The sequence below is a fragment of the Callithrix jacchus genome, chromosome 6 (genome assembly GCF_049354715.1).
Source record: "Callithrix jacchus isolate 240 chromosome 6, calJac240_pri, whole genome shotgun sequence".
Taxonomy (NCBI): Eukaryota; Metazoa; Chordata; class Mammalia; order Primates; family Cebidae; genus Callithrix; species Callithrix jacchus.
In genome coordinates, this window is record NC_133507.1 from 101,378,264 (window position 1) to 101,404,023 (window position 25,760).

General features: G+C 34.6%; 1 long non-coding RNA gene across 1 annotated transcript in view; it reads right to left on the reverse strand.

The window, feature by feature from the left end:
• The window catches only part of LOC144576810 (uncharacterized), a 116,808-nt gene extending 93,937 nt beyond the window's left edge, over positions 1-22,871 (reverse strand). The window contains exon 1 of the long non-coding RNA XR_013519357.1: positions 22,627-22,871. This is a non-coding gene — a long non-coding RNA (uncharacterized LOC144576810). The remainder of the gene's footprint in view (positions 1-22,626) is intronic.
• Positions 22,872-25,760: the final 2,889 nt, after the last annotated feature.

Below are 25,760 nucleotides of genomic sequence, written 5' to 3' on the forward strand. Positions count from 1 at the left end.
TCACGTTAGATCATGAAACAATAGAATTAAGGTTAAAGCCAGTAGTTCCCTGACACCAATACTGAAATGTAGAGTGTAAATTGTCAGACCACTTTCTTTTTATATGTTTCAATAGAAGTCAGCTTGCAGGATGTTAGAGTATTGAAGTAAAGCTTCAGGGTTTAGAAGGGCACAACGTAATCACTTAAAATAACAAAAGAAAGTCAATCGACTGGGTGCTGTGCCTATAAACAAATGGTGAGAATCATTTTTGCTTAATGAATTTACTTCACTGGGTTACAAAATTGTAGCATCTCAGAAGTAGCCCTAGGCTAACTCTTTTGTAGCTGACAGCCAAATCTCTTTCATGAGTGGTCAACTAGATTATGTTCAAACACTGAGATAACATTATCTCTTGAGACCTAGCATTCTGGTTCTAGGCAGATCCAATTATAAGAAAGTTATTTGAAATTTATAACAAATGTTCTAAATCCTGGAAGACTCGAATATTCATTTATTTGAATCACAAAAAAAGTAATGCGAATCATTCTTCTGTATGATAGTTTCCAAAGATAATTTGCAAAACAATCCTATGAGAAAAGTGTTATACTTATTTAATATTTAAGTATATTAAGCCTTATATAATTTAAGAAATGTATATAAGTTCACACATCCAGGAAATGTCATGCAAATGGTGGGGCCCAGAGCTGTCAGAATTGTTAGCTCAGTGTATTCTAACTGTACTTCCAAAGGTAATAAGCTTAAACAGCTTTGCTTTCTCTTTGTGCCCTTTATCTTGCTTATATTAGGAATATGTATTATTTGCCAGGCACATTCTCAGAAACAGGAATCCCATGGAGACTATGATGTGGAAGTAGAGAAGGATATAAAAACAATGACATTTTTAAATATACAAGTACTGTGAGAGACATTTAAAAAATAAGGAATTCTGAAGGACATGTAATGGTGATATGACCAATCTAAAGAGCTTGAGTCTTGATGAGTGAGGTAAAATTTGTCTAAGTGCAGTTTCTAGTGCGTGGAAATGAGGGTGAAGGCAAAGGTGGATTCAAGTGAGTGAAAACACTAGGATCTCATAGTGTTGTTAAAGACACTGGTTTTTAGAACAGCAGGAATACACTGACGTTTCAATGGGTTGACATGATCAAATTTATGTATTCACCTTTTTGCAGACAATTTCAATATTTCTGTTGTTTTGTTTCATTTTGATTGGCTTGCAGGTGATTAGAAAACAAAGACAGATTTATAGCTTCTTAAACAAATTAGAAGCGCTGCCCTAACTCTAGACCCCCATTTTGCTGTAGCCCCAGCTGGTGGACACTGCATACCCTCTTTCTGACTGGACATGTGCTTGCCATTGCTCTTGGTATTTAAGTGGTCAGCTTTAATCTTATGCTTTACCTGCCTGGAGCTTGAAGAATTTGAGTTTCTTACCCCGCAACAGAGTATAGTAAAATGAATATTGGACCAGATGCAAGACGTTAGTTGTGTCATTTATCGTCTCTAGAATTTAGTATATTAAACTGGAATCTGTTACCTTTATCTGCAAAATTATTTGGTTGAAATTTATGATCTCCAAAGACCCCGATAGCTCTAACAATTGGACAGGCTATTTTAACAATCCATTTTAGAATTTTATACTTTGACCTGATAACTTAAAAAATAATTATTATTTTTCTGCTATAGACCCTTTAAGCAAAGAATAAGAGGTACTTTTCTATCTGTTACATTTTGGAAATATAGCTAAGAATTTAGAATGTAAGATATAAATCAAGAGTCTCAAACTCAAATGTCCGCAGAAGTCAGGTGAAGGGCACACAAAAGTGAAACGTTAACAGTACAGATACTTTGAAATTAAGAGACTGCATGCCTGGGGTGAATGAGCATTTGCTGCTTAGCTTCAGCTCACAGCTCTTCTACAGGAATGCATACCCAAAGTTGAGAAATCCTGATTTTTAAAAAGAAGTCAATAATCCTAATTTCTAAATAATATCTCCTTATTTTTTAAGTGTTGGCAATGGATTTGTTTTGTTTAAAAATGCTGTGTGGGCTAAAAGCTAGACAAGTCTGCAGGATGATAATGAACCATGGGTCTTCACAATATGACTTTTCACCTAAGTTCTCCTCATCCTCTCCTGTCTACTGTCTTTCTCTCTGGCCTCAACTTCAGCTTTTGTTAAAAGCTCTCCCATGTTTCAGAGCCTTTACTGAAGAAAATCTAACTCAGGGCCAGTCCCAATACCAGTACCATCAGTATGATCTGAAAATTTATTCTCAAGCCCACCCTGGTCCTACTTAATGAGAAACTCTAAGCGTAAGGCTTAATAACCTATGTGTTACCAAGCTCACAGATGTTTCTGACACCTGTTAACATTTGAGAACTGATGAATGAGGGTTTTATTTGGAGAATTTGGTTATCAATCCTGACTGCACATTAGAGTCACAGAGGTGGTTTGCGCTTTAAGTTAAAAATACCATTAAACTCCTTTAATTGGTCTTGTGTGGTACCTGGGCATCAGTAAATTTTAAAACTGATTTTAAAGTGGAGATAACTTTAGAACCTGCTGGATTTTCCCATCAAGTAACTTAACTCTAGTTGACTCTGAGACAGAATGATTACCTGAACCTTAAAAGACCAAGGATTGAAAGATTATGCTTCTCTTTACACTTAAAGTCCTGAGATGTGGCCGAACTTGAGAAAAGAATATTGATACCTGCAGATTCATTATATGAGTACGGCAGGCTTTACAGCAGCTTAGCAAAAAATATTCCTAATGGTTAGTGCTGTAAGGGAAATAGGGATCTTAGGGTTTTCTGAAGTAACATGCTGGGTTCTGAGTATGTGGTGAGGATTTTGGAGGGGCAATATTCAACAGCTATCAGTTTAGCAAAAATCACTTTAGCCATAAGATGCAGCAGAGACCAGGCCCTTTCCCTGTTCTTATATCACACTCCAAGGGAAGCCCCCATTACACAGTCCCAAAACCAAGTCTAGTTCCCTACTTTCTGAACTCAAGGTCCAGAAAATCAGTTCTGCAGTGTATTAGACTCTTGTTAGCAAACTCACAGAGAATGAGAACAAGTCCAAAGTGTTGATTAAGAAGTTGTCTTTAGCCGAGGCGGGTGGATCACGAGGTCAAGAGATCGAGACCATCCTGGTCCACATGGTGAAACCCCGTCTCTACTAAAAATACAAAAAATTAGCTGGGCATGGTGGCGCGTGCCTGTAATCCCAGCTACTCGGGAGGCTGAGGCAGGAGAATTGCCTGAAACCAGGAGGCGGAGGTTGCGGTGAGCCGAGATCGCGCCATTGCACTCCAGCCTGGGTAACAAGAGTGAAACTCCGTCTCAAAAAAAAAAAAAAAAAAAGAAGTTGTCTTTAACATAGTGTAACATGATTAAAAAATAAATAATTGCTTAATTTCAATATTTTAAATTTAATACTTAAGGATTATTGGTTTATGCAAATAATGCAAAAATTAATTTGCTGGTATTTTAAAAATAAAACTGTCAAAACTATATTTAGCATCATAGAAACAATAATAATAGTATGTTATATTTTAACAAAACAATATTTACATTGTATAATGCCTATTTTCCTTCAAGGAATGTTCTAAATAATTTAAAGGTATTATCTCATAGCCATTCTACTACCATGATTCTTATTTAAGAAACTAAGATTCCCAAAGATAAGATACCTTGTCTAAGATCCATGCCTTAATCCAACAGTATGAGCAACAAGTTATCACTATTGAGTCATAACATGCTCTTTCAATAGACGATGGATGGATGGATGGATAAATGGATGGATGGATGAATAGGTAGATAGAGAAATTATATAAAATGCTTATTAATTCCAACATCAATGAAGGAAGAAATATAAAGTCATGATTCAAAATGCAATATAGATATAGAAATTTTGTGAAATGCTTAATTCCAACATCAATGAAGGAAGAGATATAAAGGTATGATTCAAAATGGAATATTATTATTATGAGGATAATCCTCAGTTCAATTTTAGCAGAATAATTATAACAGCTAATTCAAAAGTCTATATTTAATAAATAATATATTTTAAAGGTAAGTATGTGTACAGGATTTAACACTGGCAAAGACAGTGTATATCAGAATCTGACCCAGTGAAAAATGTATATCTGAACACTGAAAACACGTTGTTAGGTTTAAAAGTAATATAAATAATGGTTTACTTGAGTTATTTAATATTTTAAAATACAATTAAGATATATTTGCTCAAGTGAGCATGGCATCTGTAAACTCAATCCACTTTGGAAGACTGTAATAAAAGATGACATATGAGAAAGAAATGTAAAATCACTTAGCCAAGCTCAACTTTCAATCCATATTTCTCTGGTCAAGAAGAAAAACATCAGAGTAAAAAGGTGAGGAGAGACTGAAACTGAGATGTCTAGGTTCAGAAGCAGATGATTGATATTAAGACTCTGGCTCCTGCATGGTAATAAGTAGAACATTTGCATTCCCCTCAAATTGGGTCTAGAGCCAAACTCACTGTTTTAAGGGCTGAATGAGTGTCAGACACTCATAAAAGGGGAAAAATCAAACAAACAAAGACACATGAATATAAAATCCTTACTAATAAGCTGCTGCTGCTGCTGCTTGGAGCATAATTTTATTGAAAACTATGGGACTATGTAGTCTGAAGATAAACACAGAGTACTACTACTAGATTCTAAGCCACGCTGCCAAAGATTTTGGATCAAGGGTTGCTCAGGCACCATATCCTCGCATGACAATAACTTAAATACTTTTATACAACTATGCTTTAAAAAGGTAACTGTAATAGACTTGAAGAAAGAGAAAAATTAAAAACGGAGAAGGGAAGGAGAAAAGAGAGAGAGAGAGAGAGAGAGAGATACAGAGAGAGAAACGGAGAGATTCATTCGAAGAAAACCTAAAAATCAAAGTGAACAATTGGAGAAGAAACCTACAGCACATGAAATTAACTATTAGAATAGCTAATATTATTGAAAATAAATATGTTGAGGATGTTCAAAGAGTTAAATGAAGGCCTCCATTAAAACTAATATTAAACTATTTTTTATAAACAGGCAGAAATATAACCAAGATCAGGTGACTATAAAATAAATAATTAGAAATTAAAATGTCAAAGAAGATATAATCTCTAATATATATACAACAATAACTATTGTGCAAAGGTGATATCTCATTCAGAATATGAAGGGTTATGAAGAAATGAATTAAGACATATGAATAGTTTAAGAGATTTCAATATTTATCTTATAGGATTTTGAAAAGAAGAAAACAGGAGAAATGGAAGAGAAAAAAATATGTATCTGAACCAATGATGGTTAATACATTTTCAGAAAATCAACAAATAAACATTGGACTTCAACTGGACTTCTGACCAAATGGACCCACCAGACATTTACAGATCATTCACCCAGCAACAGCAGAATATGCATTCTTCTCATCAACACATGGAACATTCTTCAAGAGATGCCAAACGTTAGGCTGCAAACCAAGCTTCAATAAATGTTTTAAAAAATCAAAATTGTATTAGGTACCTTCTCATACCACACTGGAATCAAACTAGAAATCTATAACAAGAAATGTTGGAAATTACACTAATACATGGAAATTAAATAACATGCTCCTGTACAATTGTTGGGCCAATGAAGAAATTAAGATGAAAATTAGAAAAATCTTTTGAAACAAACGAAAATGAAAATACAACTTATGAAAACCTGTGGGATACATAAAAAGCAGTGCTAAGATAACAGTTTACAGCATTAAAAGCACACATGAAAAAAGCAAAAAGATCTCAAATTAACAACTTAATGTCATACCTTAACAAACTAGAAAAAGAAGAACAAACAAAATCCATGTTAGAAAAAGAAAGGAATCACAAAGGTCAGAACAGAACTAAGTGAAACAGAGACAAAAAATACCCACAAAGAACCAGTGAAATGAAAAGTTGATTTTTTCAAAAGAGTAACAAAGTTGTTTAACTACTAGCTAGACTAACCAAGAAAAAAGAAAAAAGATTTAAAGAAACAAAATCAGAAATGAAATAGAAAACATTACAACTGATAACACAGAAATACAAAAAATAATCAGAGACTACTAAAAATACCTCTGTGCAAAAAACTAGAAAACCTAGTGGAAATGGATAAATTCCTTGAAACACACAATGTCCTAAGATTGAACCATAAAAAAATTAAAATCCTCACAGACGAATAATTAGACTGAATCAGTAGTAAAATTATCTTCCAACAACAACAACAACAAAAAGTTCAGAAGCAGATGGATTTATGGCAGAATTCTATCAAACACACAAAGAAGAGTGAACACCAATCTTCCTAAAACTATTCCAAAAAATTAAGGAGAAAGGAGTCTACTCTAACTTATTCTATGAAGCCAGTATCATCCTGACACCAAAATCAGAAAAGGACACAGCAAAAAAGAAAACTACAAACCAATATCCTTGATAAGCATAAAAGGAAAATTGGATTAACACAAATCCTTAACAAAATTGTAGCAAACTGAATACTTACAGAACACTGAAAAGATAACATACCATGAAATAGTGGTGTTTATATCAAAGATGAAAAGATAGTTCAATTTCATAAATATGATTCATCACATAAACATAATTAAGGATAAAAAGCACATAATAATCCTTATATATATATAAAAAACATCTGATAAAATTCAGCATTCCGTCATGATAAAAATTCTCAACAAACTAGGCATAAATGGAACATATTTCAAGATAATAAAAACCATATATGATAAATCCACAGCCAGTATCACACTGAATGAGAAAACATTCAAAGCATTCCATCAAGGAAACGGTACAAGACAAGAATGCCCGTGTTCACCAGTTCTATTCAACATAATAATGGGAAGTCCTAGCCAGAGCAATCAGCCAAGATAAATAAATAATATATACCCATATTAGACAAGGTAAAGTCAAATTATTCCTGTTTATTGATGCAATGACTTTATATCAAGAAAGCTCTATGGACTCTACTAAAATCTCTTAGATTTAATAAAATTATTCAGTAAAGTTTTAAGATAAAAAACTAATATATAAAAGTCAATCACATTTCTATACACAGACATCAATCAAACTGAGAACAAGGAGGCAACTGCAATTATAATAATTACAAAAAATATACATGAATATAGTTAACCAAGAACGTACAAGGAAAACTATAAAACTCTGATTTTTTCATACAATTTTTTCTACACAAGCAAATGAAAAAATATCCCATGTTCATGGATGAGAATAATTAATAACATTTAAAAAACCACACTGCTCCAAGCACTCTACAGATTCAATGCAATCCTTATCAAAATTCCAATGCCATTTTTTCACGAATTGGGAAAAACAATTCTAAAAGTCATGGGACTAAAATAAAGCCCGAATAGCCAAAGCAGTCCTAAGCAAAAATTTCTAAGCTGGTGTCATAATATTACCTGACTTTAAATTATACTACAAAGCTATAGTAATCCAAACAATATTGGGTTGCTGTTACTGCTTTTACTGCTATAAAAGCAGATATATAAATTAATGGAACAAAATAGACAACCCAGAAATAAAGTCCCATATCTACAGGCAACCAATTTTTGACAAAGTTAACAAAAACATACAGAGGGGAAGGTATGCCTTATTCACTAAATGGTTCCAGGAAAACTGGATTACAATATGCAAAAGAATGAAATTGGACCACTATATTGTCATATACAATAATCAGCTCAAGATGAACTAAAGACTTTAATGTAAGACCTAAAACTATAAAATTACCAGAAGTAATCTCAGGGAAAACTCTTTTGGACATTGGTCTAGGCAAGATATTCATGACTAAGATCTCGAAAGAACAGGCAAAGTACACAAAAAAATAAACAAATGCAAGTTAATTAAACTAAAAAGCTCTGAATCACAAAAGAAATAATTAACAGAGTGAAAACAGACAACCTACATAGTGAAAGAAAATATCTGCAAACTATTCATCCCACAAAGGACTAATATCCAGAATTTATAAGAAACTTGAACAACTCAACAACAATAGCAATGACAAAAATATATAATCTTATTAAAAGTGGACAAAGGATATGAATAGCTTTTTTTTAAAAAAGACATATAAGTGGTCAACAAGCATATGAAAAAATGTTCAACACCACTTGCATCAGAGAAATGCAAATTAAAACCACAATGAGGTATTATCATACATCAGTCAGAATAGGTATCATTAAAAAGACAAAAATTAGATGTTGGCAAGGATGCAGAGAAAAGGGAAAACTTTTACACCATTGGGGGAATGTAAATTAATGTAATCTCTATGGAAAAGTATGGAGATTTCTCAGAGAACCATAAATAGAACTGCAATTTGATCCAACAATCCCATTACTGCATATCTATTCTAGGGAAAATAAATCATTAAACCTTCACTAGTATGTTTATCATAGCACTATTCACAACAGCAAAGATATGGAATCAATCAAAATGCCTATCCACAGGTAACTGGACAAAGAAGATGTGGTATATATACACAATGAAATACTACTTAGTCATAACAAATAATAAAATGATAACTTTTGCAGCCAACACTGATGGACCTGGATGCCATTATTTTAAATGAAATAATTAAGAAACAGAAAGTCCAAAACCACAAGTCACTTATAACTGAGAGCTAAATCACGTGTGCACATGGACAGGCAGTGTGGATAGATAGACAATGGAGACTCAGAATGATGAGGGAGAAACAACGAGAACTTACTTAATGGGCACAATGTACACTATTGAGGTTATGAATGCATTGAAAGCCCAGACTTCACCACCACACAATATATCAATGTAACAAAGTTACACTTATACCCCACACATTTATACAAATAGAAAGATATTTCCAGAATTAGAAATAAAAAAAGTCTGAGAAATAAGTAGAGCATGTAAAAATAAAGAATCCTTATTTTTAAAATGCTAACAATCATGAATAAAGACAAAGAATTATTTCAAAGAAAAAGAGATTATCTATGAATCTGTAACATTAAGACAGATGATACATTTTCATTAGCAGCAATAGAAGCATGAAGATACTAGAGAGATAACCTCAAACAGGAATGGAACCCATATATTCAATCAAAGTACCATGCAATAATATATACAAAATATAATCATTTTAAATGCAAAAAATTAATACTTTATCACTGGACTTAAAGAATATAAATTCATTAGAAAGATTATATTATTCAAATATAAATTGTGCAAACAGCACTAACAGGGATTGAGAGGATCTCTATAAAACTGAGAAAAATTTATCAAGATAATACATGAAAGTCTCATACTGATATGATCTGTATAATCCTAAACTATGTAACATAACAGTATTTCAAGGAGTAATTAAAAGTCCCAGAGGTATAGTAGGGGATTTTAGTGTATGTTTACCATAACATATAGATCAAGCCATAACATTAAAATTAAAAAGTGTTGAACAAAAATGAACAAATATAACCTAAAAGATTAAGTCCACACATAAAATATAGCTTAAGTATTATCTTGCTATATGTTTTCTACAAGGCAACTGATGAGATGTGGTTTCACCAGGGAATGCAAATTAGTCAAACATCCCTAGGAGTGCTGCACAAAAATGAGGTAGAACTAAAGACACCAGAGTATGGCTTTCCTCAGCCTCATCTCACATGATGACTTGCATCCAATGGACAATGACTGGGACATTTGGAATCTGCCTCTGGGAGTCACGAAGCATTATCTTTGTACAAGATTTCACCAAGATAAGCATTTGCTAAATGTAAAGGAATTTACTTAAATATAAGGAAATTTCTTGTTTTGAACAATGTTTCCTGTTTTGACTGCATTACATTATAGGAATTAATGTAACTTTATTTTACAGTTTGATTTAACATTTAACTACTAATATACACTGAAATACAACACAGGCATTTCCTACTTAACATGGGTAAACTGTTCTGAATGAAAATGTGAACCAAGAGCTTATTTGCCATTATTTTAAATGGAGAAACACATAACGCATTAGAATTTAACCCTGTAAACTCTCAACAATTTCTAAAATAACACTGAAACACACAAAACATAATTGTGTATGTGTGTATGGTTTTATTTTTTAAAAAGCTTGCTTTGTTCTGTCTTTATAATTTTAACACATTGGTATTCATTTTAATATTGGGCAACAGAAAGTTCTAAATTCAAAAAGGCACCATGGAAAGGAGATCAGGACAAATATCATGACAGAATGCCTCACACAGAAAAATGATGTTGTAATACTTCCATTACTACCATTAATATCCAAACGCAATCTCTTTTTATTGATATTCAATTCAAAAACCTATAGAGTGGTTCTGATACTCTTTTTACTTATTTTATTTGGATTATTACTCAAACCTGTATAAGCTCTGTATTCTCTTAAAAATGTTCTATTAGTAATATGGAACATAAATACAATTTTTTCATGTATAAAGTGTGTAAGCTCTATAAAATTTGGATATTAAAAGTCAGAAGGTGTTTTATACACAAATATTAAACAGAAATATTTTATGTGATATTTCTCTAATAGTATTCACAAATATATTACTGTTTGCATCACACTGTATATAATTTATCCAAGAATATATATTTCAATATTAACTGCTGGTACTAATTTTTTTTCAGTTTATGATTGCCTACTTTATTAAGGATTCAGTAGACCATTGTAGCATACCCATATTTTCCACATATAATGAACACACAGAATTTATTTTCTATATGATTCTAATTAGAGAAATGGTTTTCACATCAAGCAAATATCTTTTCCCATAAAACCACTTTAAAATCACTTTTTAGTGGCTGGTGAAAACAAAACACCTTTTTAAAAAAAAAATTTTGTATAATATTAATTTTCATACCTGAAAAACATTATTCCTTTCAGTCTTTTCTTCTATGATTTAAACATGTATGTATCCAAATCATTTATGTAGCATACATTTACATATTGCAAATGAACCATTCATATTTTTATTCTCTGCATCTTCTCTTATACCAAAAAAAAAAAAAAAAGGACAGCAGAGGAATCAGGTCAACAAGGACAGAAAATTGGGAGAGGAGGGATGGCAGATGAAAAATGTCAAAAATAATTTGGAAGATGGAAATTGGATGCATAAGTGACAGTGAACTTATGTTCCACTTTTCCACTTAGTTAAGTACCTATGGCAGCATTAACAGCTAATCTGTTGTCTTCCTGCAGCTTTAAGGATCCCTGAGAATGTGACCCTCAGATAAATCCTCCTTGAAAGACCAATATAAGGAAAGTCTAGTATTCTTTCTCCTAGATAAATGATGGTCTTGCAGAAGTTAGTTTGTACCGAATCAAGCTCCCTTGCTTGGTTGTAGAGATTATTTACTAAGTAAACTATTATTGACAAATAACATGAAATTGACAAATAAGCTATAATTGAAGAGTAAGAGGCAACTGATGAGACGCAGTTTCACCAGAAAATGTAAATCAGTCAAATATCCCTGGCAGTGCTGCACAAAAATGAGGTATAACTAAAGACACCAGAGTATGGCTTTCCTCAGCCTCATCTCACATGATGACTTGTATCCAATGGGGAATGACTGGGACATTTGAAATTTGCCTCTGGGAATCATGAGGCATCTGCTAGCTGCTTGCTGCTAAATTTGCTCTTCTCCCTGTGCAATAGCCTTTTTAAAAAACTAAGTAAACTTGGTACTAGATAAACTGTATTGTGTTTTATGAATTTAATTGTTAATTTAAACCTAAAACCATCGTGGCTTGTCAAGCAGAGTTAATTATTATCAAAGGCAAAAAGAAGGAAGGGAGAACAAAGAGGCAAATTTGTGTCACAGACCATCAGAAAGTCTCGGGAATTGAAAACACTGTTTGAAGGCAGAGATCTAGGAAATGATTTTAAATGTACAAGAATTTAGGCGTGCCTGAAAAAAAAAATATATATATATATATATATATTTTAATTGTACTTTAGGTTCTGGGGTACATATGCAGATCATTCAGGATTTTTGCACAGGTACATACATGGCAATGTGGTTTGCTGCCTCCATCCCCCATCACCTATATCTGGCATTTCTCCCTGTATTATCCCTCCCCAACCTCTATATCCACCACTGTCCCTCCCCTAATCCTCCCCAATAGACCCCAGTGTGTGATGCTCCCCTCCCTGTGTCCACATATTCTCATTGTTCAACATCCACCTATGAGTGAGAACGTGGTGTATGATTTTCTGTTCTGTGTCATTTTGCTGAGAATGATGGTTTCCAGATTCATGCACATGTATGTTCATTGTGGCACTGTTTACAGTAGTAAAGACCTAGAAGCAACCCAAACACCCATTGATGATAGCCTGGACAAGGAAAATGTGGCACATATACACCATGGAATACTATGCATCCATAAAAAACGATGAGTTTGTGTCCTTTGTAGGGACATGGATGAATCTGCCTGAAAAGTTTTTAAGGAACATATACATCCCCATACTTAATGACCATATTGTTCTATGTCAAACAAATATTCTTTTCTTACTTCCAGAAAAGTTTAGAAGTTTACCATCTGGACAATGCATTTTGTTTATATAAAAACAATCTCCCTTTCTGGGAGCCAAAAAGCAAGCTGAGGCAGAAAGGCTCAAGAGCCTGGGACTCTGGGACTCTAGGAAGAACTGACAGGAACAAATGCGGTGCCATACTGAAGACAGGGAGACTGTGTATAACCTACACCCAACTCTGTACTCCAATTTCCTTTCTCAGCTTCTGGAATCAAAGTTGCAAAATTATGGGGGAGGTGGAAAGATAGCTAACACACTTAGATTCCTTGTTATTTGAAGTTTCCCCAATTAAACCACCATATCACACTACTTCATCTCACTCTGTGGCCCAATATGATGAGCCCTGCCCATTCTTAGAGTTTGAAGTCACTCTCACATTAAAACTGATGACATCTGTCAGATAAGTGAATAACGCTTTAATAACAACAAGGAACAAAACAAACAAAAAGAGGAAGATGCTGTTCCATGGAATGAAGGAGTAAACTGAAGAAGGGGAAGCCATGAGAGCCAAGGAGATAGAGGTGGGTGGTGGCAAAGGAGAAAGGGGAAGGCATTCCCAAGGACAAGAAGGAGGCCATCCTGGGATAAACACTCTGCATCTGACACAGAACTTTCAGTTCCCATCAGAAGAGGAGAAGAAAGATACCTAGGAGGGAAGATTTCAGATTTTAAAAACGGCAGAGGTAATTTACTGGATGTGCTTAGCGGTGTGATGAACATTTTACCTGAGAATTTGGGGATAAATTAGAGATAGTTAAAAAGAAAAGAAAGAAAACAATGAAATTATATAAATATTAACTTCTGAAGAAACATACAGTTAAACAAAGTGCATTTCAGCTGTAATATTAATAAATAGAGCTATATGGTGAAGACAATAATATTAGTTTGCTGAAAGTTATCATGTAGCTTGAGTGGAAAAACAGCAGATGTGTATTTACAATTTAAGGAAGAGTACATCGGGCTCCACTTGATAGTCTATACTAGAAAGTCTATAAATAAAACTATGAGCTTACTGGGAAAAGGGGACAGACATTTTTTTTTTAAGAGCTAAATTAGTCAAAAATTGTTGCTTCTGGGGAATGGGACATAGAGACAGGACATAGTGAAAAAAACAGGTTGTCTTTTTTCATTAGATGCTATATAGGATCACCCTGTTTTTTAAAAGCATGTATATATGATACAATAATAGTAAAATACAAATGTGTAAGAAGTGAATTCTTCCTCTAATCTTTCCTTCGAAGATAGCACCTTATACCCTTTAGTGTAAATTCCTCATCCTATCTAGAGCTAAGTCCAGTTTATCACTTAGCGTCCTTTGACCAGTTGTTGTTTTTGTTTTGTTTTGTTTTGAGATGAAGTTTCTCTTGTGGTGGAAACTCGCTTCAACCTCTGACTCCCAGGTTCAAGCGATTCTCCTGCCTCAGCCTCCCAAGTAGCTGGGATTACAGGCACGTGCCACCACACCCAGCTAATTTTTGTACTTTTAATAGACACAGGTTTCACCCTGTCAGCCAGGCTGGTCTCGAACTCCTGACTTCAGGTGATCTGTCAGCCTCATCCTCCCAAAGTGCTGGGATTAGAGGTGTAAGCCACTGCTCCTGGCCTGGACAATTTTTTAAACTTACTATGTTGTGGCTGCCTTATGGAAAGCTAATTGCTAAACCTACTTCATAGGGTTGTTATGAAGATCTAATAAAATCATTCATGTAAAATAGCATAATGTCTAGAATGTGATTTATCATTACAAAAATTATAGGTTTTTGTAGTTATATAATTTGTAATATGAAATCTTTTTTAAATGTATTATTTGGTTTTTATTTTTAGTTAAATATATAAGGTACATATTTTCTATGTATATATGTGTGTTTATTTCTATGTATATATGTGTATACACACACACACACACAGAGACAGAGAGAGAGAGAGAGAGAGAGAGAGAGAGGGAGAGACCATGTTCATTCAGCCTTAGCACTTTAGCACTCTAGGCACTTTAGATGGGATGACTCTTTGCTGCTAGAAGCTGTCCTGTGCATTACAGGATGATAGGATGTATAGCAACATCCCTGAGCTCTATACACTAGACAGTGGTAGCAGGACCTCCATTCCCCCAGCTGTGGCAACAATCATGTGTCTAGACATCACCAATGCCCTTTGTGGAGGCAAAAATCACTATGTCTTATTGAGAAACACTGCTATATATTTACCTTATTTTCCCGAGTGATTACATTTCAAGCTCTCAAGATATATTGAACTATTCCCTAATCAGTGAATACTTGATTAACTTATGACTTTTAATATTATAAAAATGCTGAATGAAGAGCCTGGCTTAAATTTATAATCAAAATTCTATGATAAACATTATTATACATTAATATTTGTCTCTCTTTGATAATATCCTAGAAATAAAACAAAAAGCATACATAATAAAAAGTTTTAAAATTTTAAGATTAAAATTGAAACTCATAGTGACTTTTAAAATAATGTCTAAATGTATATAAATATGTGAGAATAGATAATATATATTTATAATTTCATCATCCTTAAAGTAATTAGGAATCTTTGTTGTAAAATCTTTTCCAAATAAAAATAAAACCCTTTTCCATTACTGCAGATGTCTCATAAACTTAGGAGCAAGCATTTTATTTGGGGAGACACTGCGATTTTCAGGTATCATAACGGAACCATTAAAATGTTCTTTGAGAGTATTTTCTTCAAAAGAAAAGTTTAACATATACAAAGAGTAAAAAACTGGAATGCTGACAAAATTTTCCCTTTTCAAAGACAGAACTCTAAGGTAACAATTAAGGTACACTTATTATTTATAAGAGGTTCATATATTAGTTTCAAAAATATCGGCATCAGTATTGACATGTACTTTCCATAGGCAAATGGCTGTGCTGACTTACTTCATACAGTTAAGGTTTTCAAAGTTCAGATGTTTCCTTCCCATTAACAACAGAAAGCTGTCCAGATGCAGAAAGTCATAAAAACCAATATAAAGTGTTAATGAGATTGAGGGGAATGGCGAAATGTCTCCATCCTGAATATTTCATGATCTGTCACCATTAAAAGGGTGTCAGGATTTACTTGCATTGTAGCTCAGTCTTCGAATTCATGATAAAAGAGCACAGACAAACCTCTAGCACTTGATGGCATCCTCAGCAAAACTGTTCCAGAAACCTTCTCTGCTTTAGGCATTTATCACAAAAACTACTGTTGGAGTCAGCCACAATTGCATTGGGTTGTTTTTGTTGCATTGTTTTCTTTTGCTGAGAACTGATTTTATATATGCACAAATAGCCTCCTTTATATTCCCTCAAAATAATCATCATCCAACTTGCCACAATATCTGCTTAGCCTGACATCAGTCATCACTTTAGATCATACAGTTTCTTAATCAGCTGATGTATCATATAGGAGTGATATTTTGTTTTAATAAATAATATCATTTTACAAAAGCAATTTCTGTTTTGCAGAAATTTTGAGACCACAGATCACAAGAAATAAAATTAAGTTAAAAAACACATATCCAATCTCAGAGAGGATTGGAAGTCCTACCTTTTGATATATCTTCCAGACACTTGTTCTACTTACATGTGAATGCCCAATTTTTAACAAAAATGAAATTATACATATAATTTCATAATATGCTTTTTCAGTTAATAATCTCCATCTTCCAAAAGAATATTTTTTTATCTTATATTACAATAAGTTATATAAGCAAATTTCCTCAAATGTCTCCAATATGTCTTTGCAACCAGTTTGGCCTTAAGAGAATCCATTCAAGAGGCACATATTTCACTTGATTTTTACTTTTCCTCAGCTACTTTTACCTAGCAAGCCACTTCTAATGATTCTTGTTTTTTGAGAAGATCTGGCTTGAGGTTCTACTAAAAGCCAACTCTTCTACATTTGTGTGGTTCCTTTCTTACAGTGTCCTTTAAGTTGTTTGTCATTTGTGGATCCTGTAATATGAAAATTAGATATAATGGCTAAAATGTTTAAGTTAAGCAAGCTTGCTAAAATACATCCTACGTGGTAATGCATACTTTATATTCCGTCTTGACAGAAAACATATACCATCTGATTTGTCTTATCATTAATATTGATGACTCACTGCTTGATTAGGATCATGATAGTCTGATCCCTCAACTGTACATTCACATTTTCCTCTTTGCAACTAGAAGCTAAAATTTGATACAACTTTGATATCACCATAAAAATGTCCTGTTTTCTCATCAACTATATGACTAATAGTTTTGACATCAACTTATACTCCTTGTCTGAGTTAATATTTTCATTAGAGGGGGGTGTGGAATGGTAATTCGTTTATCATTTATTAGCTGTCATTCTTATCTAAAATAGAACTTTTCATTGTCGACGGGGTTTAGTTGGTTATGCAAATTGCAATTTCTAATTTAAAATTAGAATGTATGCTTTATCTTTTCTCCTTAGTTACCAATTTTCAAATGAGTAGGTTGGTTTGAGCATTATCTCTTAGCTGAATAATTAATATCTATCAGTATGATTATGGGGTATTGACTCTTGAGCCCTCTTATTTTGAAATTAAGATTTACAACAGGTAGAATATGAAATATGGGAGGCAATTAGTATCAAAAACAAACATTTGATTCAGGTTGAGTTTCTCCCAAGTGAGAGAAGAGATTGGCAGGCAATATGCTCATGACTCTTTTAGCAGGGTTGATCCATTTTCTTTCATCCACAGCTCATTTTTTTCTATAAAATATCAATAACTGTCCTTTGAATAAATTTCTTCCAGAAACAACTTGAGACAGTTTAAAACCATGTACTTTACTTGTTAATGTCATTACTGAGTCTCATATTTTCTTAAAGACCAGAACATATTCTTCTTGCTGAACAAGACATACCCTCTAAATCCTAATGCTTTTATATGTATGTCTTTGCAAAAAGAACCAAGAAAATAGTTCTATAAGTAATTTATAAAAGTTTTAGAAAGTGTACTCCCTACATATGTTATTTGATGATCATTTCTCAGCAAAGAACATAAAAATCTATCCCAATCATTACTCCCTTTCAGCTATTATTCTTTCAAAGTTCAATTGTGCATTTCTCTAAGATTTCCCTCCTAATTACTTTGCCAAACATTTACCACTTTTAAATATGTTTTAATTTCTCAATAATAAAGTGCAATTCGAGTTTAAGTTTTTTTGATTCATGGATTTTTCAAAAAATTGTATTTCTTCTATCAGTAATTATTCAAATAAAATTATATCACACAGTGTGAAATATAATTATTTACAATAGAAAAGCAAATCACATATAAAATGTTTGATGTCAGAAAATTATTTGGCCATTTGTCTGAGAGGGCAGAACTGATCCTGTCACTAGAGGATGCTGTGTAACTAAGGAACAGAATTATTAACAGTTTGTCACTAAGGTAAGTGAGATGAAATAAAGGTATAGATAAATGTTGTCAAATATACCTCCACAAAAAATTAGCCAACTTATATTCTCACCATTGTTGGAGAATTCTCATTTAACTGTAACTGCTAAAATACTATGTTTTTTTAGAAATATATTATCCAACTTTTTAACATTTGGAAAATATAAATAAGTGAATGTAAATAAAAATGGTTACAATCTCACAAACCAGTCATTAGCACTAACATTTTTTATGAGTTAGTGTATGTGTAAATTTCTAAAGATAGAGATTTAAGTGTTTTGTTTCCAACAATATTATACATAGCTTATTAGGTTTATTTGATGAAGTATTTGTAAACCTTATTTTAGTATGTTAATAATGTGAGCATAACTTGATTAAGTTTATTATTGAATAGTTATAATTTTTCCTGTTTATTACTATCATAACTACTGTTTTAATAAATGTATTTTAAAACATTTTTTACATATATGTAGTGGTTAAGATTAATTCTTACAAGTGATATTGAGATAATGATGAATTGGTTATGAACTTTTGAGGCTGTGACAGAGCCTGCTGATTGTCTAACCAAGTTGATTCTCTCTTATAAAAGATTCCTACAAATATGTGGCTGTTCACATGCCCTTGCCCGCAGAATGTTACGTGAGAGAATTCTATCCAGCATTATCTAATTCAAGATGGACTTTGGGGAAAGTTCTTTAATGGAAGTCTGACTTTGTTGACATCTTTCTATTGTACCTGTAGCACTGGAATGTGAAGACAAGAATGTCATCACAGAACTGGAGTTCTAGCAACTGTAACAGGAAAATAAACAGCAATCTAGCAACGGCTGGATGTGCATGCATGTGGAAGGACTGCATGTAGGAGAAAGAGGAGAGAGGATGAGTCTGATGATTTTATGGAGATGGGTACTATCCCTGGACTTTCCATCTCCAGTTAAAGAAAAACAGTTTTCCTATTATGTAAGAGCATAAAACACCAGAATGGTTTAAGTTACTATTCCTTCAGCTTTTTCGATGGACAAGTTAATTTCTAATTGATATAACAGAGCAATGCCTTCCAAAAAAGTGCATTTTAACCAGTGGCAGATTAAAGGACCTATGTCATAGTGCCCCTACTACTATTAAATACCTGGTGCTTCATCTATCTTGTCCCCTAATTTAATAGGCTATGATAATTTTTATTTAAATTGGATTTATTTGATTACTACAGTGGTTGAATTTTTTTCACATAACTATTTACCGGTTGTATTTCTTCTTTTGAAAATTATGTCTCTTACCCATTTTTCTATTGGGATATTTTCTTTACTTATTAGTTTACAAAGGTTATTTCGAAATTGAGGCTATTAATCTTTGATCTTCCATATATAATAATTTTTCTACTTTAATATTCATTACTTATGTATTATGATAATTTTTAAAATATTTACATTTTTATTTCTATGCAAATTTATTATTTTTTAAATGTGGTTTCTATCAGTATTCCAATGCATGGGAAATCCTTGAAGTCTCTCTGAATTACAAAATCAAATTTGACCTTTTCTTTGGTTGCATACAATACCATGTTTTATTTAAATCTTTAATTTAGCTAAAATCTATTTTCATACAGGGAAAACATCCTACTCAATTTTTTATAGTGAACTATTTATCTCCATATCATTTATCAAATAATAATTTATTTTCCCTTTTATCTTTAAACATTTCATGTAGTATACTGTTTTTTAAGCAGTGAAGTAACAGTATTGTGGTTGCCTACTGTGTGCCAGAGTTACTATCCACGAGTGAAGAAACAAAGTTCCTATTTAAATTAAATTAGAATTTTATTTTAAAAATAGGCAAATAGTTTATTTCAGCAATATGTGATTAGGACTGACACTAGGGATTATCTCCAGGAATTCTGTCCCTTTTTCTTTTTATTTCTATATGGGAACACATTTTGAAATAATCTTTCATATATTTACCTCATTGTGTACATTAGTCTAGAAAATGTGTGCATATCAGCCTAACAGTCAATGGGACAGGCTATGCTTGGTATGTATGACATTGCCGGTTGAATCAGAATGACAATGCCTTCTACTATGATCCGCCTGCGTGAGTATATACTCCTCTATTTTTTAGCATCACCAGGTCTGCCCATGGTTCCAGAATGTCACAGTCCTACTGTCTTCTAGAGACCTCTGTAGAAGTCATCTATGTTCTACAGGTTTATCTCAGCCACCCTATAGAAACATATATAATGCAGAAACACTGATGGTAGGTCACCAGCAGGAACTGCCTTGAAAGGAATGATGTTCCCCAGAGGAAGGGTGTATTTATGCCATCAAAAGGCTCTCTACAGGCTCAGTTTCTCAAGCAAGATACAGAATCTGTCAAACTGTCAGAAACTCAGCACGAAATTGGTTTGCACAAGGCCAAATCACAGTGCCACTGTCATAGGGAAACACTACTGCCCTTATTATTTTACTTGAAAATAAACAAAAATAAAAGTTCTTTATTCTGTTGCTTTATTTCCTGATTCCAGTAGAAGGTTTCCCTCTTATAATCAAATAAAATTAAAATAATATTTTTAATGTAATTGCAGTGTTTAGTTTTATCTGACCTCTGGAACCAAGTGGGCCATCACTTTGTGAACCAAAACTTGAAGACAGTATAATATCACCGTAGATACCTTCTGTAAAAAGTAGCCTCAAGCAATAATTGTAGTTAAGCTGGAAAAGATTTCCATGCTGAGTCTCCACAATAAAATCAGAAATAAAGAGTACACATTAGTGATAGTAAGTTGTGCTTCCAAGGATCTTATGTCTCTGATGAAAACAGTAACTTCAATAGACCCCTGATCCCCAAACTCTCTGCCAAAGGTTTCAGAAGAATCCATAGTCCTCATAGTACATGTCAAGGAAGTTTGTCTGGTGTTTGGCTTCAAACTTTCAGAACTTTGTTATTCTAACATACCAGGTTGAACCACGTAGGCAAAGAACCACATAGGAACTCTTACACATAGGCTAAGCGCATTTTCTTCTGCTTTCTACACATCTGAGGCCAACTTCATGGTACACCTGGCTGTGCTTCCCTGGCCTAAGCCATGGCCTGATATTGGCCCTCAGAACTTCAAAATGCTCAAAGCTAGAAAGAAAACAATTTAAAAAAAAAAAAAAGGTGAGGCAGTGAGTGGGAGAGTTTGTCAGTGATTTTGATCGATTTATATTCCTGTCATTAAAATGGAAGCTTGAATTATTTACTAGATGTATCCCTTAACAGTTGCAGCAAAGATATACACACACACTTAGGATATGAGAGGCAATCATGGGAGATGTCTCAGACATTACCAAGTTAGGGGGCTTCAGACTGACCAGAAAATTAAAAAGAGAACCCATATAGTCTAGGTTTAATTTTTCTCCTCCTCCTTCTAATAACTCTAGTACTACTTTTACCTGACCTCCTGAGTGACCCAGATAATTACACTTTAGTCAACCCCCTCAATACCCCACCACACAGTAAGCCAGAGTGATACTTTTTGTTTGCATACTCAACCATACTATCCATCCCTAACAAACTAGGAGGCGTACTGGCCCTTGTATTCTCCATTCTCATTCTAGCAGTGATTCCCATACTTCACACATCTAAACAACATATTCCAGCCATTAAGTCAATAACTATACTGAAACTTAGTGGCGGACCTGCTTACAGTCACATGAATGGAGGACAGCCAGTCGAATACCCTTTTATTGCCATTGGACAAACAGCAACTATTATGTACTATTTTATCATCCTCACCTGTATACCACTCACTACCCTAATTGCAAATAAACTACTTAAGCGAAAATGCCCTTGTATTATAATTCAGTACTCTGCTCTCATAAACCAGAAATGGGGAATCCCACTCCTTAGGACAACTCAGGCAAAAGCATTCCTGCTTCACCAACAACACCCAAAGCAGAAATTCTAATTAAACTACTCCCTGAATTTTTTTCTCAGCACACACTTTGATTACCATGTCAGTACTAATCAACTAGCACTAATACATTAGTGGTTTTATGTACTTCGTGCATTACTGCTAGTCCCCATTAATAATATATAATACAGTAATTGTTACTCATACATAGTATATTTATATATAAGAATACATTACAAATCCAGTCCACATGCACATAAGCACATATTAACAATTCCTTAACTATCGCACATCTACTGTTATCAAGTGTACAACAAAATCTAATCCACAAGAATATTGACTCGTATTAGGAATGCTTAATATTAAATAGAGCATATATTCGTTCCTCGGACATAGCACACTTCAGTCAAGAAATTGCTCGTCAACATGGATATCCCCTACAAAATTTTGGTCTCTTATTCTACTAACCTTGGAGAAATCATCCCACTCGGGGGTACTACCCTCTTCGCTCTGGGTCCATAACACTTGGAGGTGACTATTCTGAAACTACACCTGGCATCTGGTTCTTTCTTCGGGGCCATAAAACTAAGAATACCCACACGTTCCCATTAAATAAGACATCTCAATGGACTAATGACTGCTACCCTATTAACCAGTCACCTGAGCACTGTCATGCATTTGGTATTTTTAACTTTGGGGATGCTATCACTTACCATTGCGGAAGGCCTGGTGCCCTCCGAATCTGCTGGAGGCGAACTCAGATTTGATTCCTACCAAATTGGCTGTAGAAACTGAGCTTATATTGAATATTCTGGGCTGGCATAATAATCATAAGGTGTTAATTCATGCTTGAAAGGCGTAATAATTAATCAATAGACACGAAGGGACGCTCCCGCACGGAGGCTCACGAAGTGACGCTCCTGCACGGAGGCTCACGAAGGGTTGCTCACGCAGGGACGCTCGCCCACGCAGGGACGCTCGCCCACGCAGGGACGCTCGCCCACGCAGGGACGCTCGCCCACGCACAGACGCTCACGCAGGGACGTGTATACACAATTTCAAGAACTATTTGCAATTAAATCCACAAGAATTATTTGCAATTAAATCCCTCCTGCCCCCTTCTCTGACTTGACCACCAACCTAGGTAAATGTACCTTTGCCAAACCCCCAAAACAAGAGACCTAGAGCCCAGAAAATTAAAAAGAGAAATTTTCCTGCGATTTGAGACCTAACTGAACTGGATTGAGGGAGTTTGCACTCCAAATTTGTATTAAAGTTTTACTTTAGGTATAACAGGATTTGAATGAGAAAAACAAAGTAACTTTTTGCACTTGTCAAATTTCTTTGAATACATTTGTAAAATGACTAATATTTATAGGTAATAATAGACACTTTTATAAAGGTTTATTTTTTAACTTTTTGGGGGCATATTTTGCCTTTTTATCCTAATAACTAGACTACCAGGGACCAAAAGGTTTCTGAGGCAGACAGAATTTGACATTTCCTAAGTGTGCCTGTGACTACTACCGCCTTTAGAAGCTAATAAATATTGAATGATTCATCTAAATTATAGATGTTACATCTGTCCCTGTGATGAGAAAGTTGCTTATGTTCTGTCTTTGCTTTTATTTTCTTAATTTAGTGATTAAAGTCATCTGAATTATTAGCTATTAAGGGACTCTTTTTATGGATGAGAGATTTTAGGACTTCCTATTTATATGACATCATATGTTTATCTGGTATTTAAGCACCTAAATCCATATAACTTTTAATGAGATACAGAAGTTTAAATACTTCTACCAGAATGAGATCAGCACTGTCTTCGTTTGTTTCCCAATCTTGGGATATTGCCATTAACCAAGGGGGTCTAAGAGTGCTTTCCCATATCCCACATTTGGATCATTAATTTATTCAATAAATTTAAAGAAGGCTAGAAAGACCCTTCCTCCCAACCTTCCTTCCTCATGCGATGTGCATGCATATCTTTCTCTATTGTCTAAATATGCCCTGTCTTAAGCACTATGGAGGTGACAGATACCTTAAACTGAGTTCCAAGGTTTACCAGGACAGTGACTGTGCCAAGAGAAGACATCAGGTTGAGGTAGCACATGGAATAAGTCCTGAGTGTCTTACAGGTAGAGCTGAATAGGTATTTCCATTCTCTTGCCTCACCTGAAACTGGCTCTGCTCTTTGATACTTAATTGGTTTTAGTAATTGCTTCCCCTGTATTTTCCTAACACTGGAAGGTACCATGATGACACCTCTTAATAGCAGGCCTAAGATCCTGTCTCTGGCCTTAGTTATGAAGGATATGAAAAGTCAGTCATTCAAAGCCTTCTGTCTCTGCCACTTTCAAAGCTTCCTGTTACTTGTGTCATTGGTGTCTGCTTTTTTCCTGGTGTGTCCAAGAGTAATATTGAGACAGCCAAGTGGGAGGGGGTCCCTGGAGAAACCAGCTTGCCTACTGGGATGGAGCCTGGAGAAATGCAGGACATTTGCAGCAGGGAGGAGCCGGGGCCCTCCTTTTCTTGCATGGAATCTGGAATCGGAATGGTGGGCGGGAAGCACTCTAGCAGGGGACTCTGGCCTTGTGGAGGATCCCTGTTTTCCCTTTTTTTTTTCCCAATAAAACCCTGTTTTACCCACCCTTCAAACATCTGTGAGCCTGAATTTTCATGGCTGTGGGATGGACAAGAACCTCGTCTTTAGCTGAACTAAGGAAAGTCCTGCAACATTTTTGGTGCGCAACCGTGGGGTCTAAAGAAGTGGTGAGTGAAATGGGAACTGAAAATGTCTCTCTGAGAGACATTTTCATACTCGGACATCTGAGGGTGGGGGAAACCATGCCCCCAACCCTGTTGTTCTGGGGCCTATTCATGGCCTTTTCCTTCCTTTTTCAGGACTGACTGGAGACCAGCAACTCCCCATCGCTCTCCCCTCCCTGCCAGGGGTGGGAGGCATGGCCCAAAGTGTGGCAGGCAGCTAGCTGGTGTCGTTCTGCCAGGCGCCCATGAAGTCTCCTCCTCCTTGCGCCAGAGAGGCCAGCTGTGACCCACAGCAATTAAATTTGTCTCCCTGGTGGAGGAACCACTTGCATAAAAGTAAGAGGTTCTTCCCCAAGCATTTTTAAACTTTTTTTCTTCCTTTTCTCTACCCCATCAGGAATTTACCTGTAATTTTGTTTTCCTTTTAGAAGATGTTTTACTAAGCCAGTCCCCCACAATTATCACTATTTTCTCTGAAAGAATTTCGGTTGTGAAATCAAGCCTAGATCTTGTTTTATAGCCTGAGGGCATCCTTGTTTAGCAATCCTGCTTGATGCAGAGTCCTCTCCAGTATGATATCTGCATGTTTTCCTAGCCCTGTCTCCTAAAGGACGCCGCTAGTGACTGGGTTCTCTACTGCCTGTCTGTATGTGTACTGTGTGTAATGTCTGTACAAAGAGCTCTAATTAATTTGGACCAAAGAAAGACAAGTGCTAGGATGTAATATTTTTAAAGGGAAGTTAAAAGCTGTGGAAAGTTTCAATTCACACAACTTTAATTTTTGAGAAATAAAAACAGCCCTAAAGACTATTAGTAAAATGCAGGTATTATTAAAATGTAAATAGGTGAACTAAACTATGCAGGTCAGATGCAAGGTTTGCTAAGGCCAGTTTTGAGGTTACAAACTGCTTTTTGGGTTTTGAGACCTATTTGATTTGGCAGCTTCACGATTTGTAGGGCCTGGGGACATTCGGAACTAACCAAGCCCTCCATTAAGAAGGTAAACCTTGGCTGTAGTTAGCACACAACGCAACCTAACAAGTTTTACCTTAAAGTTAAAAATTGCTGGGAGTTAATTGAA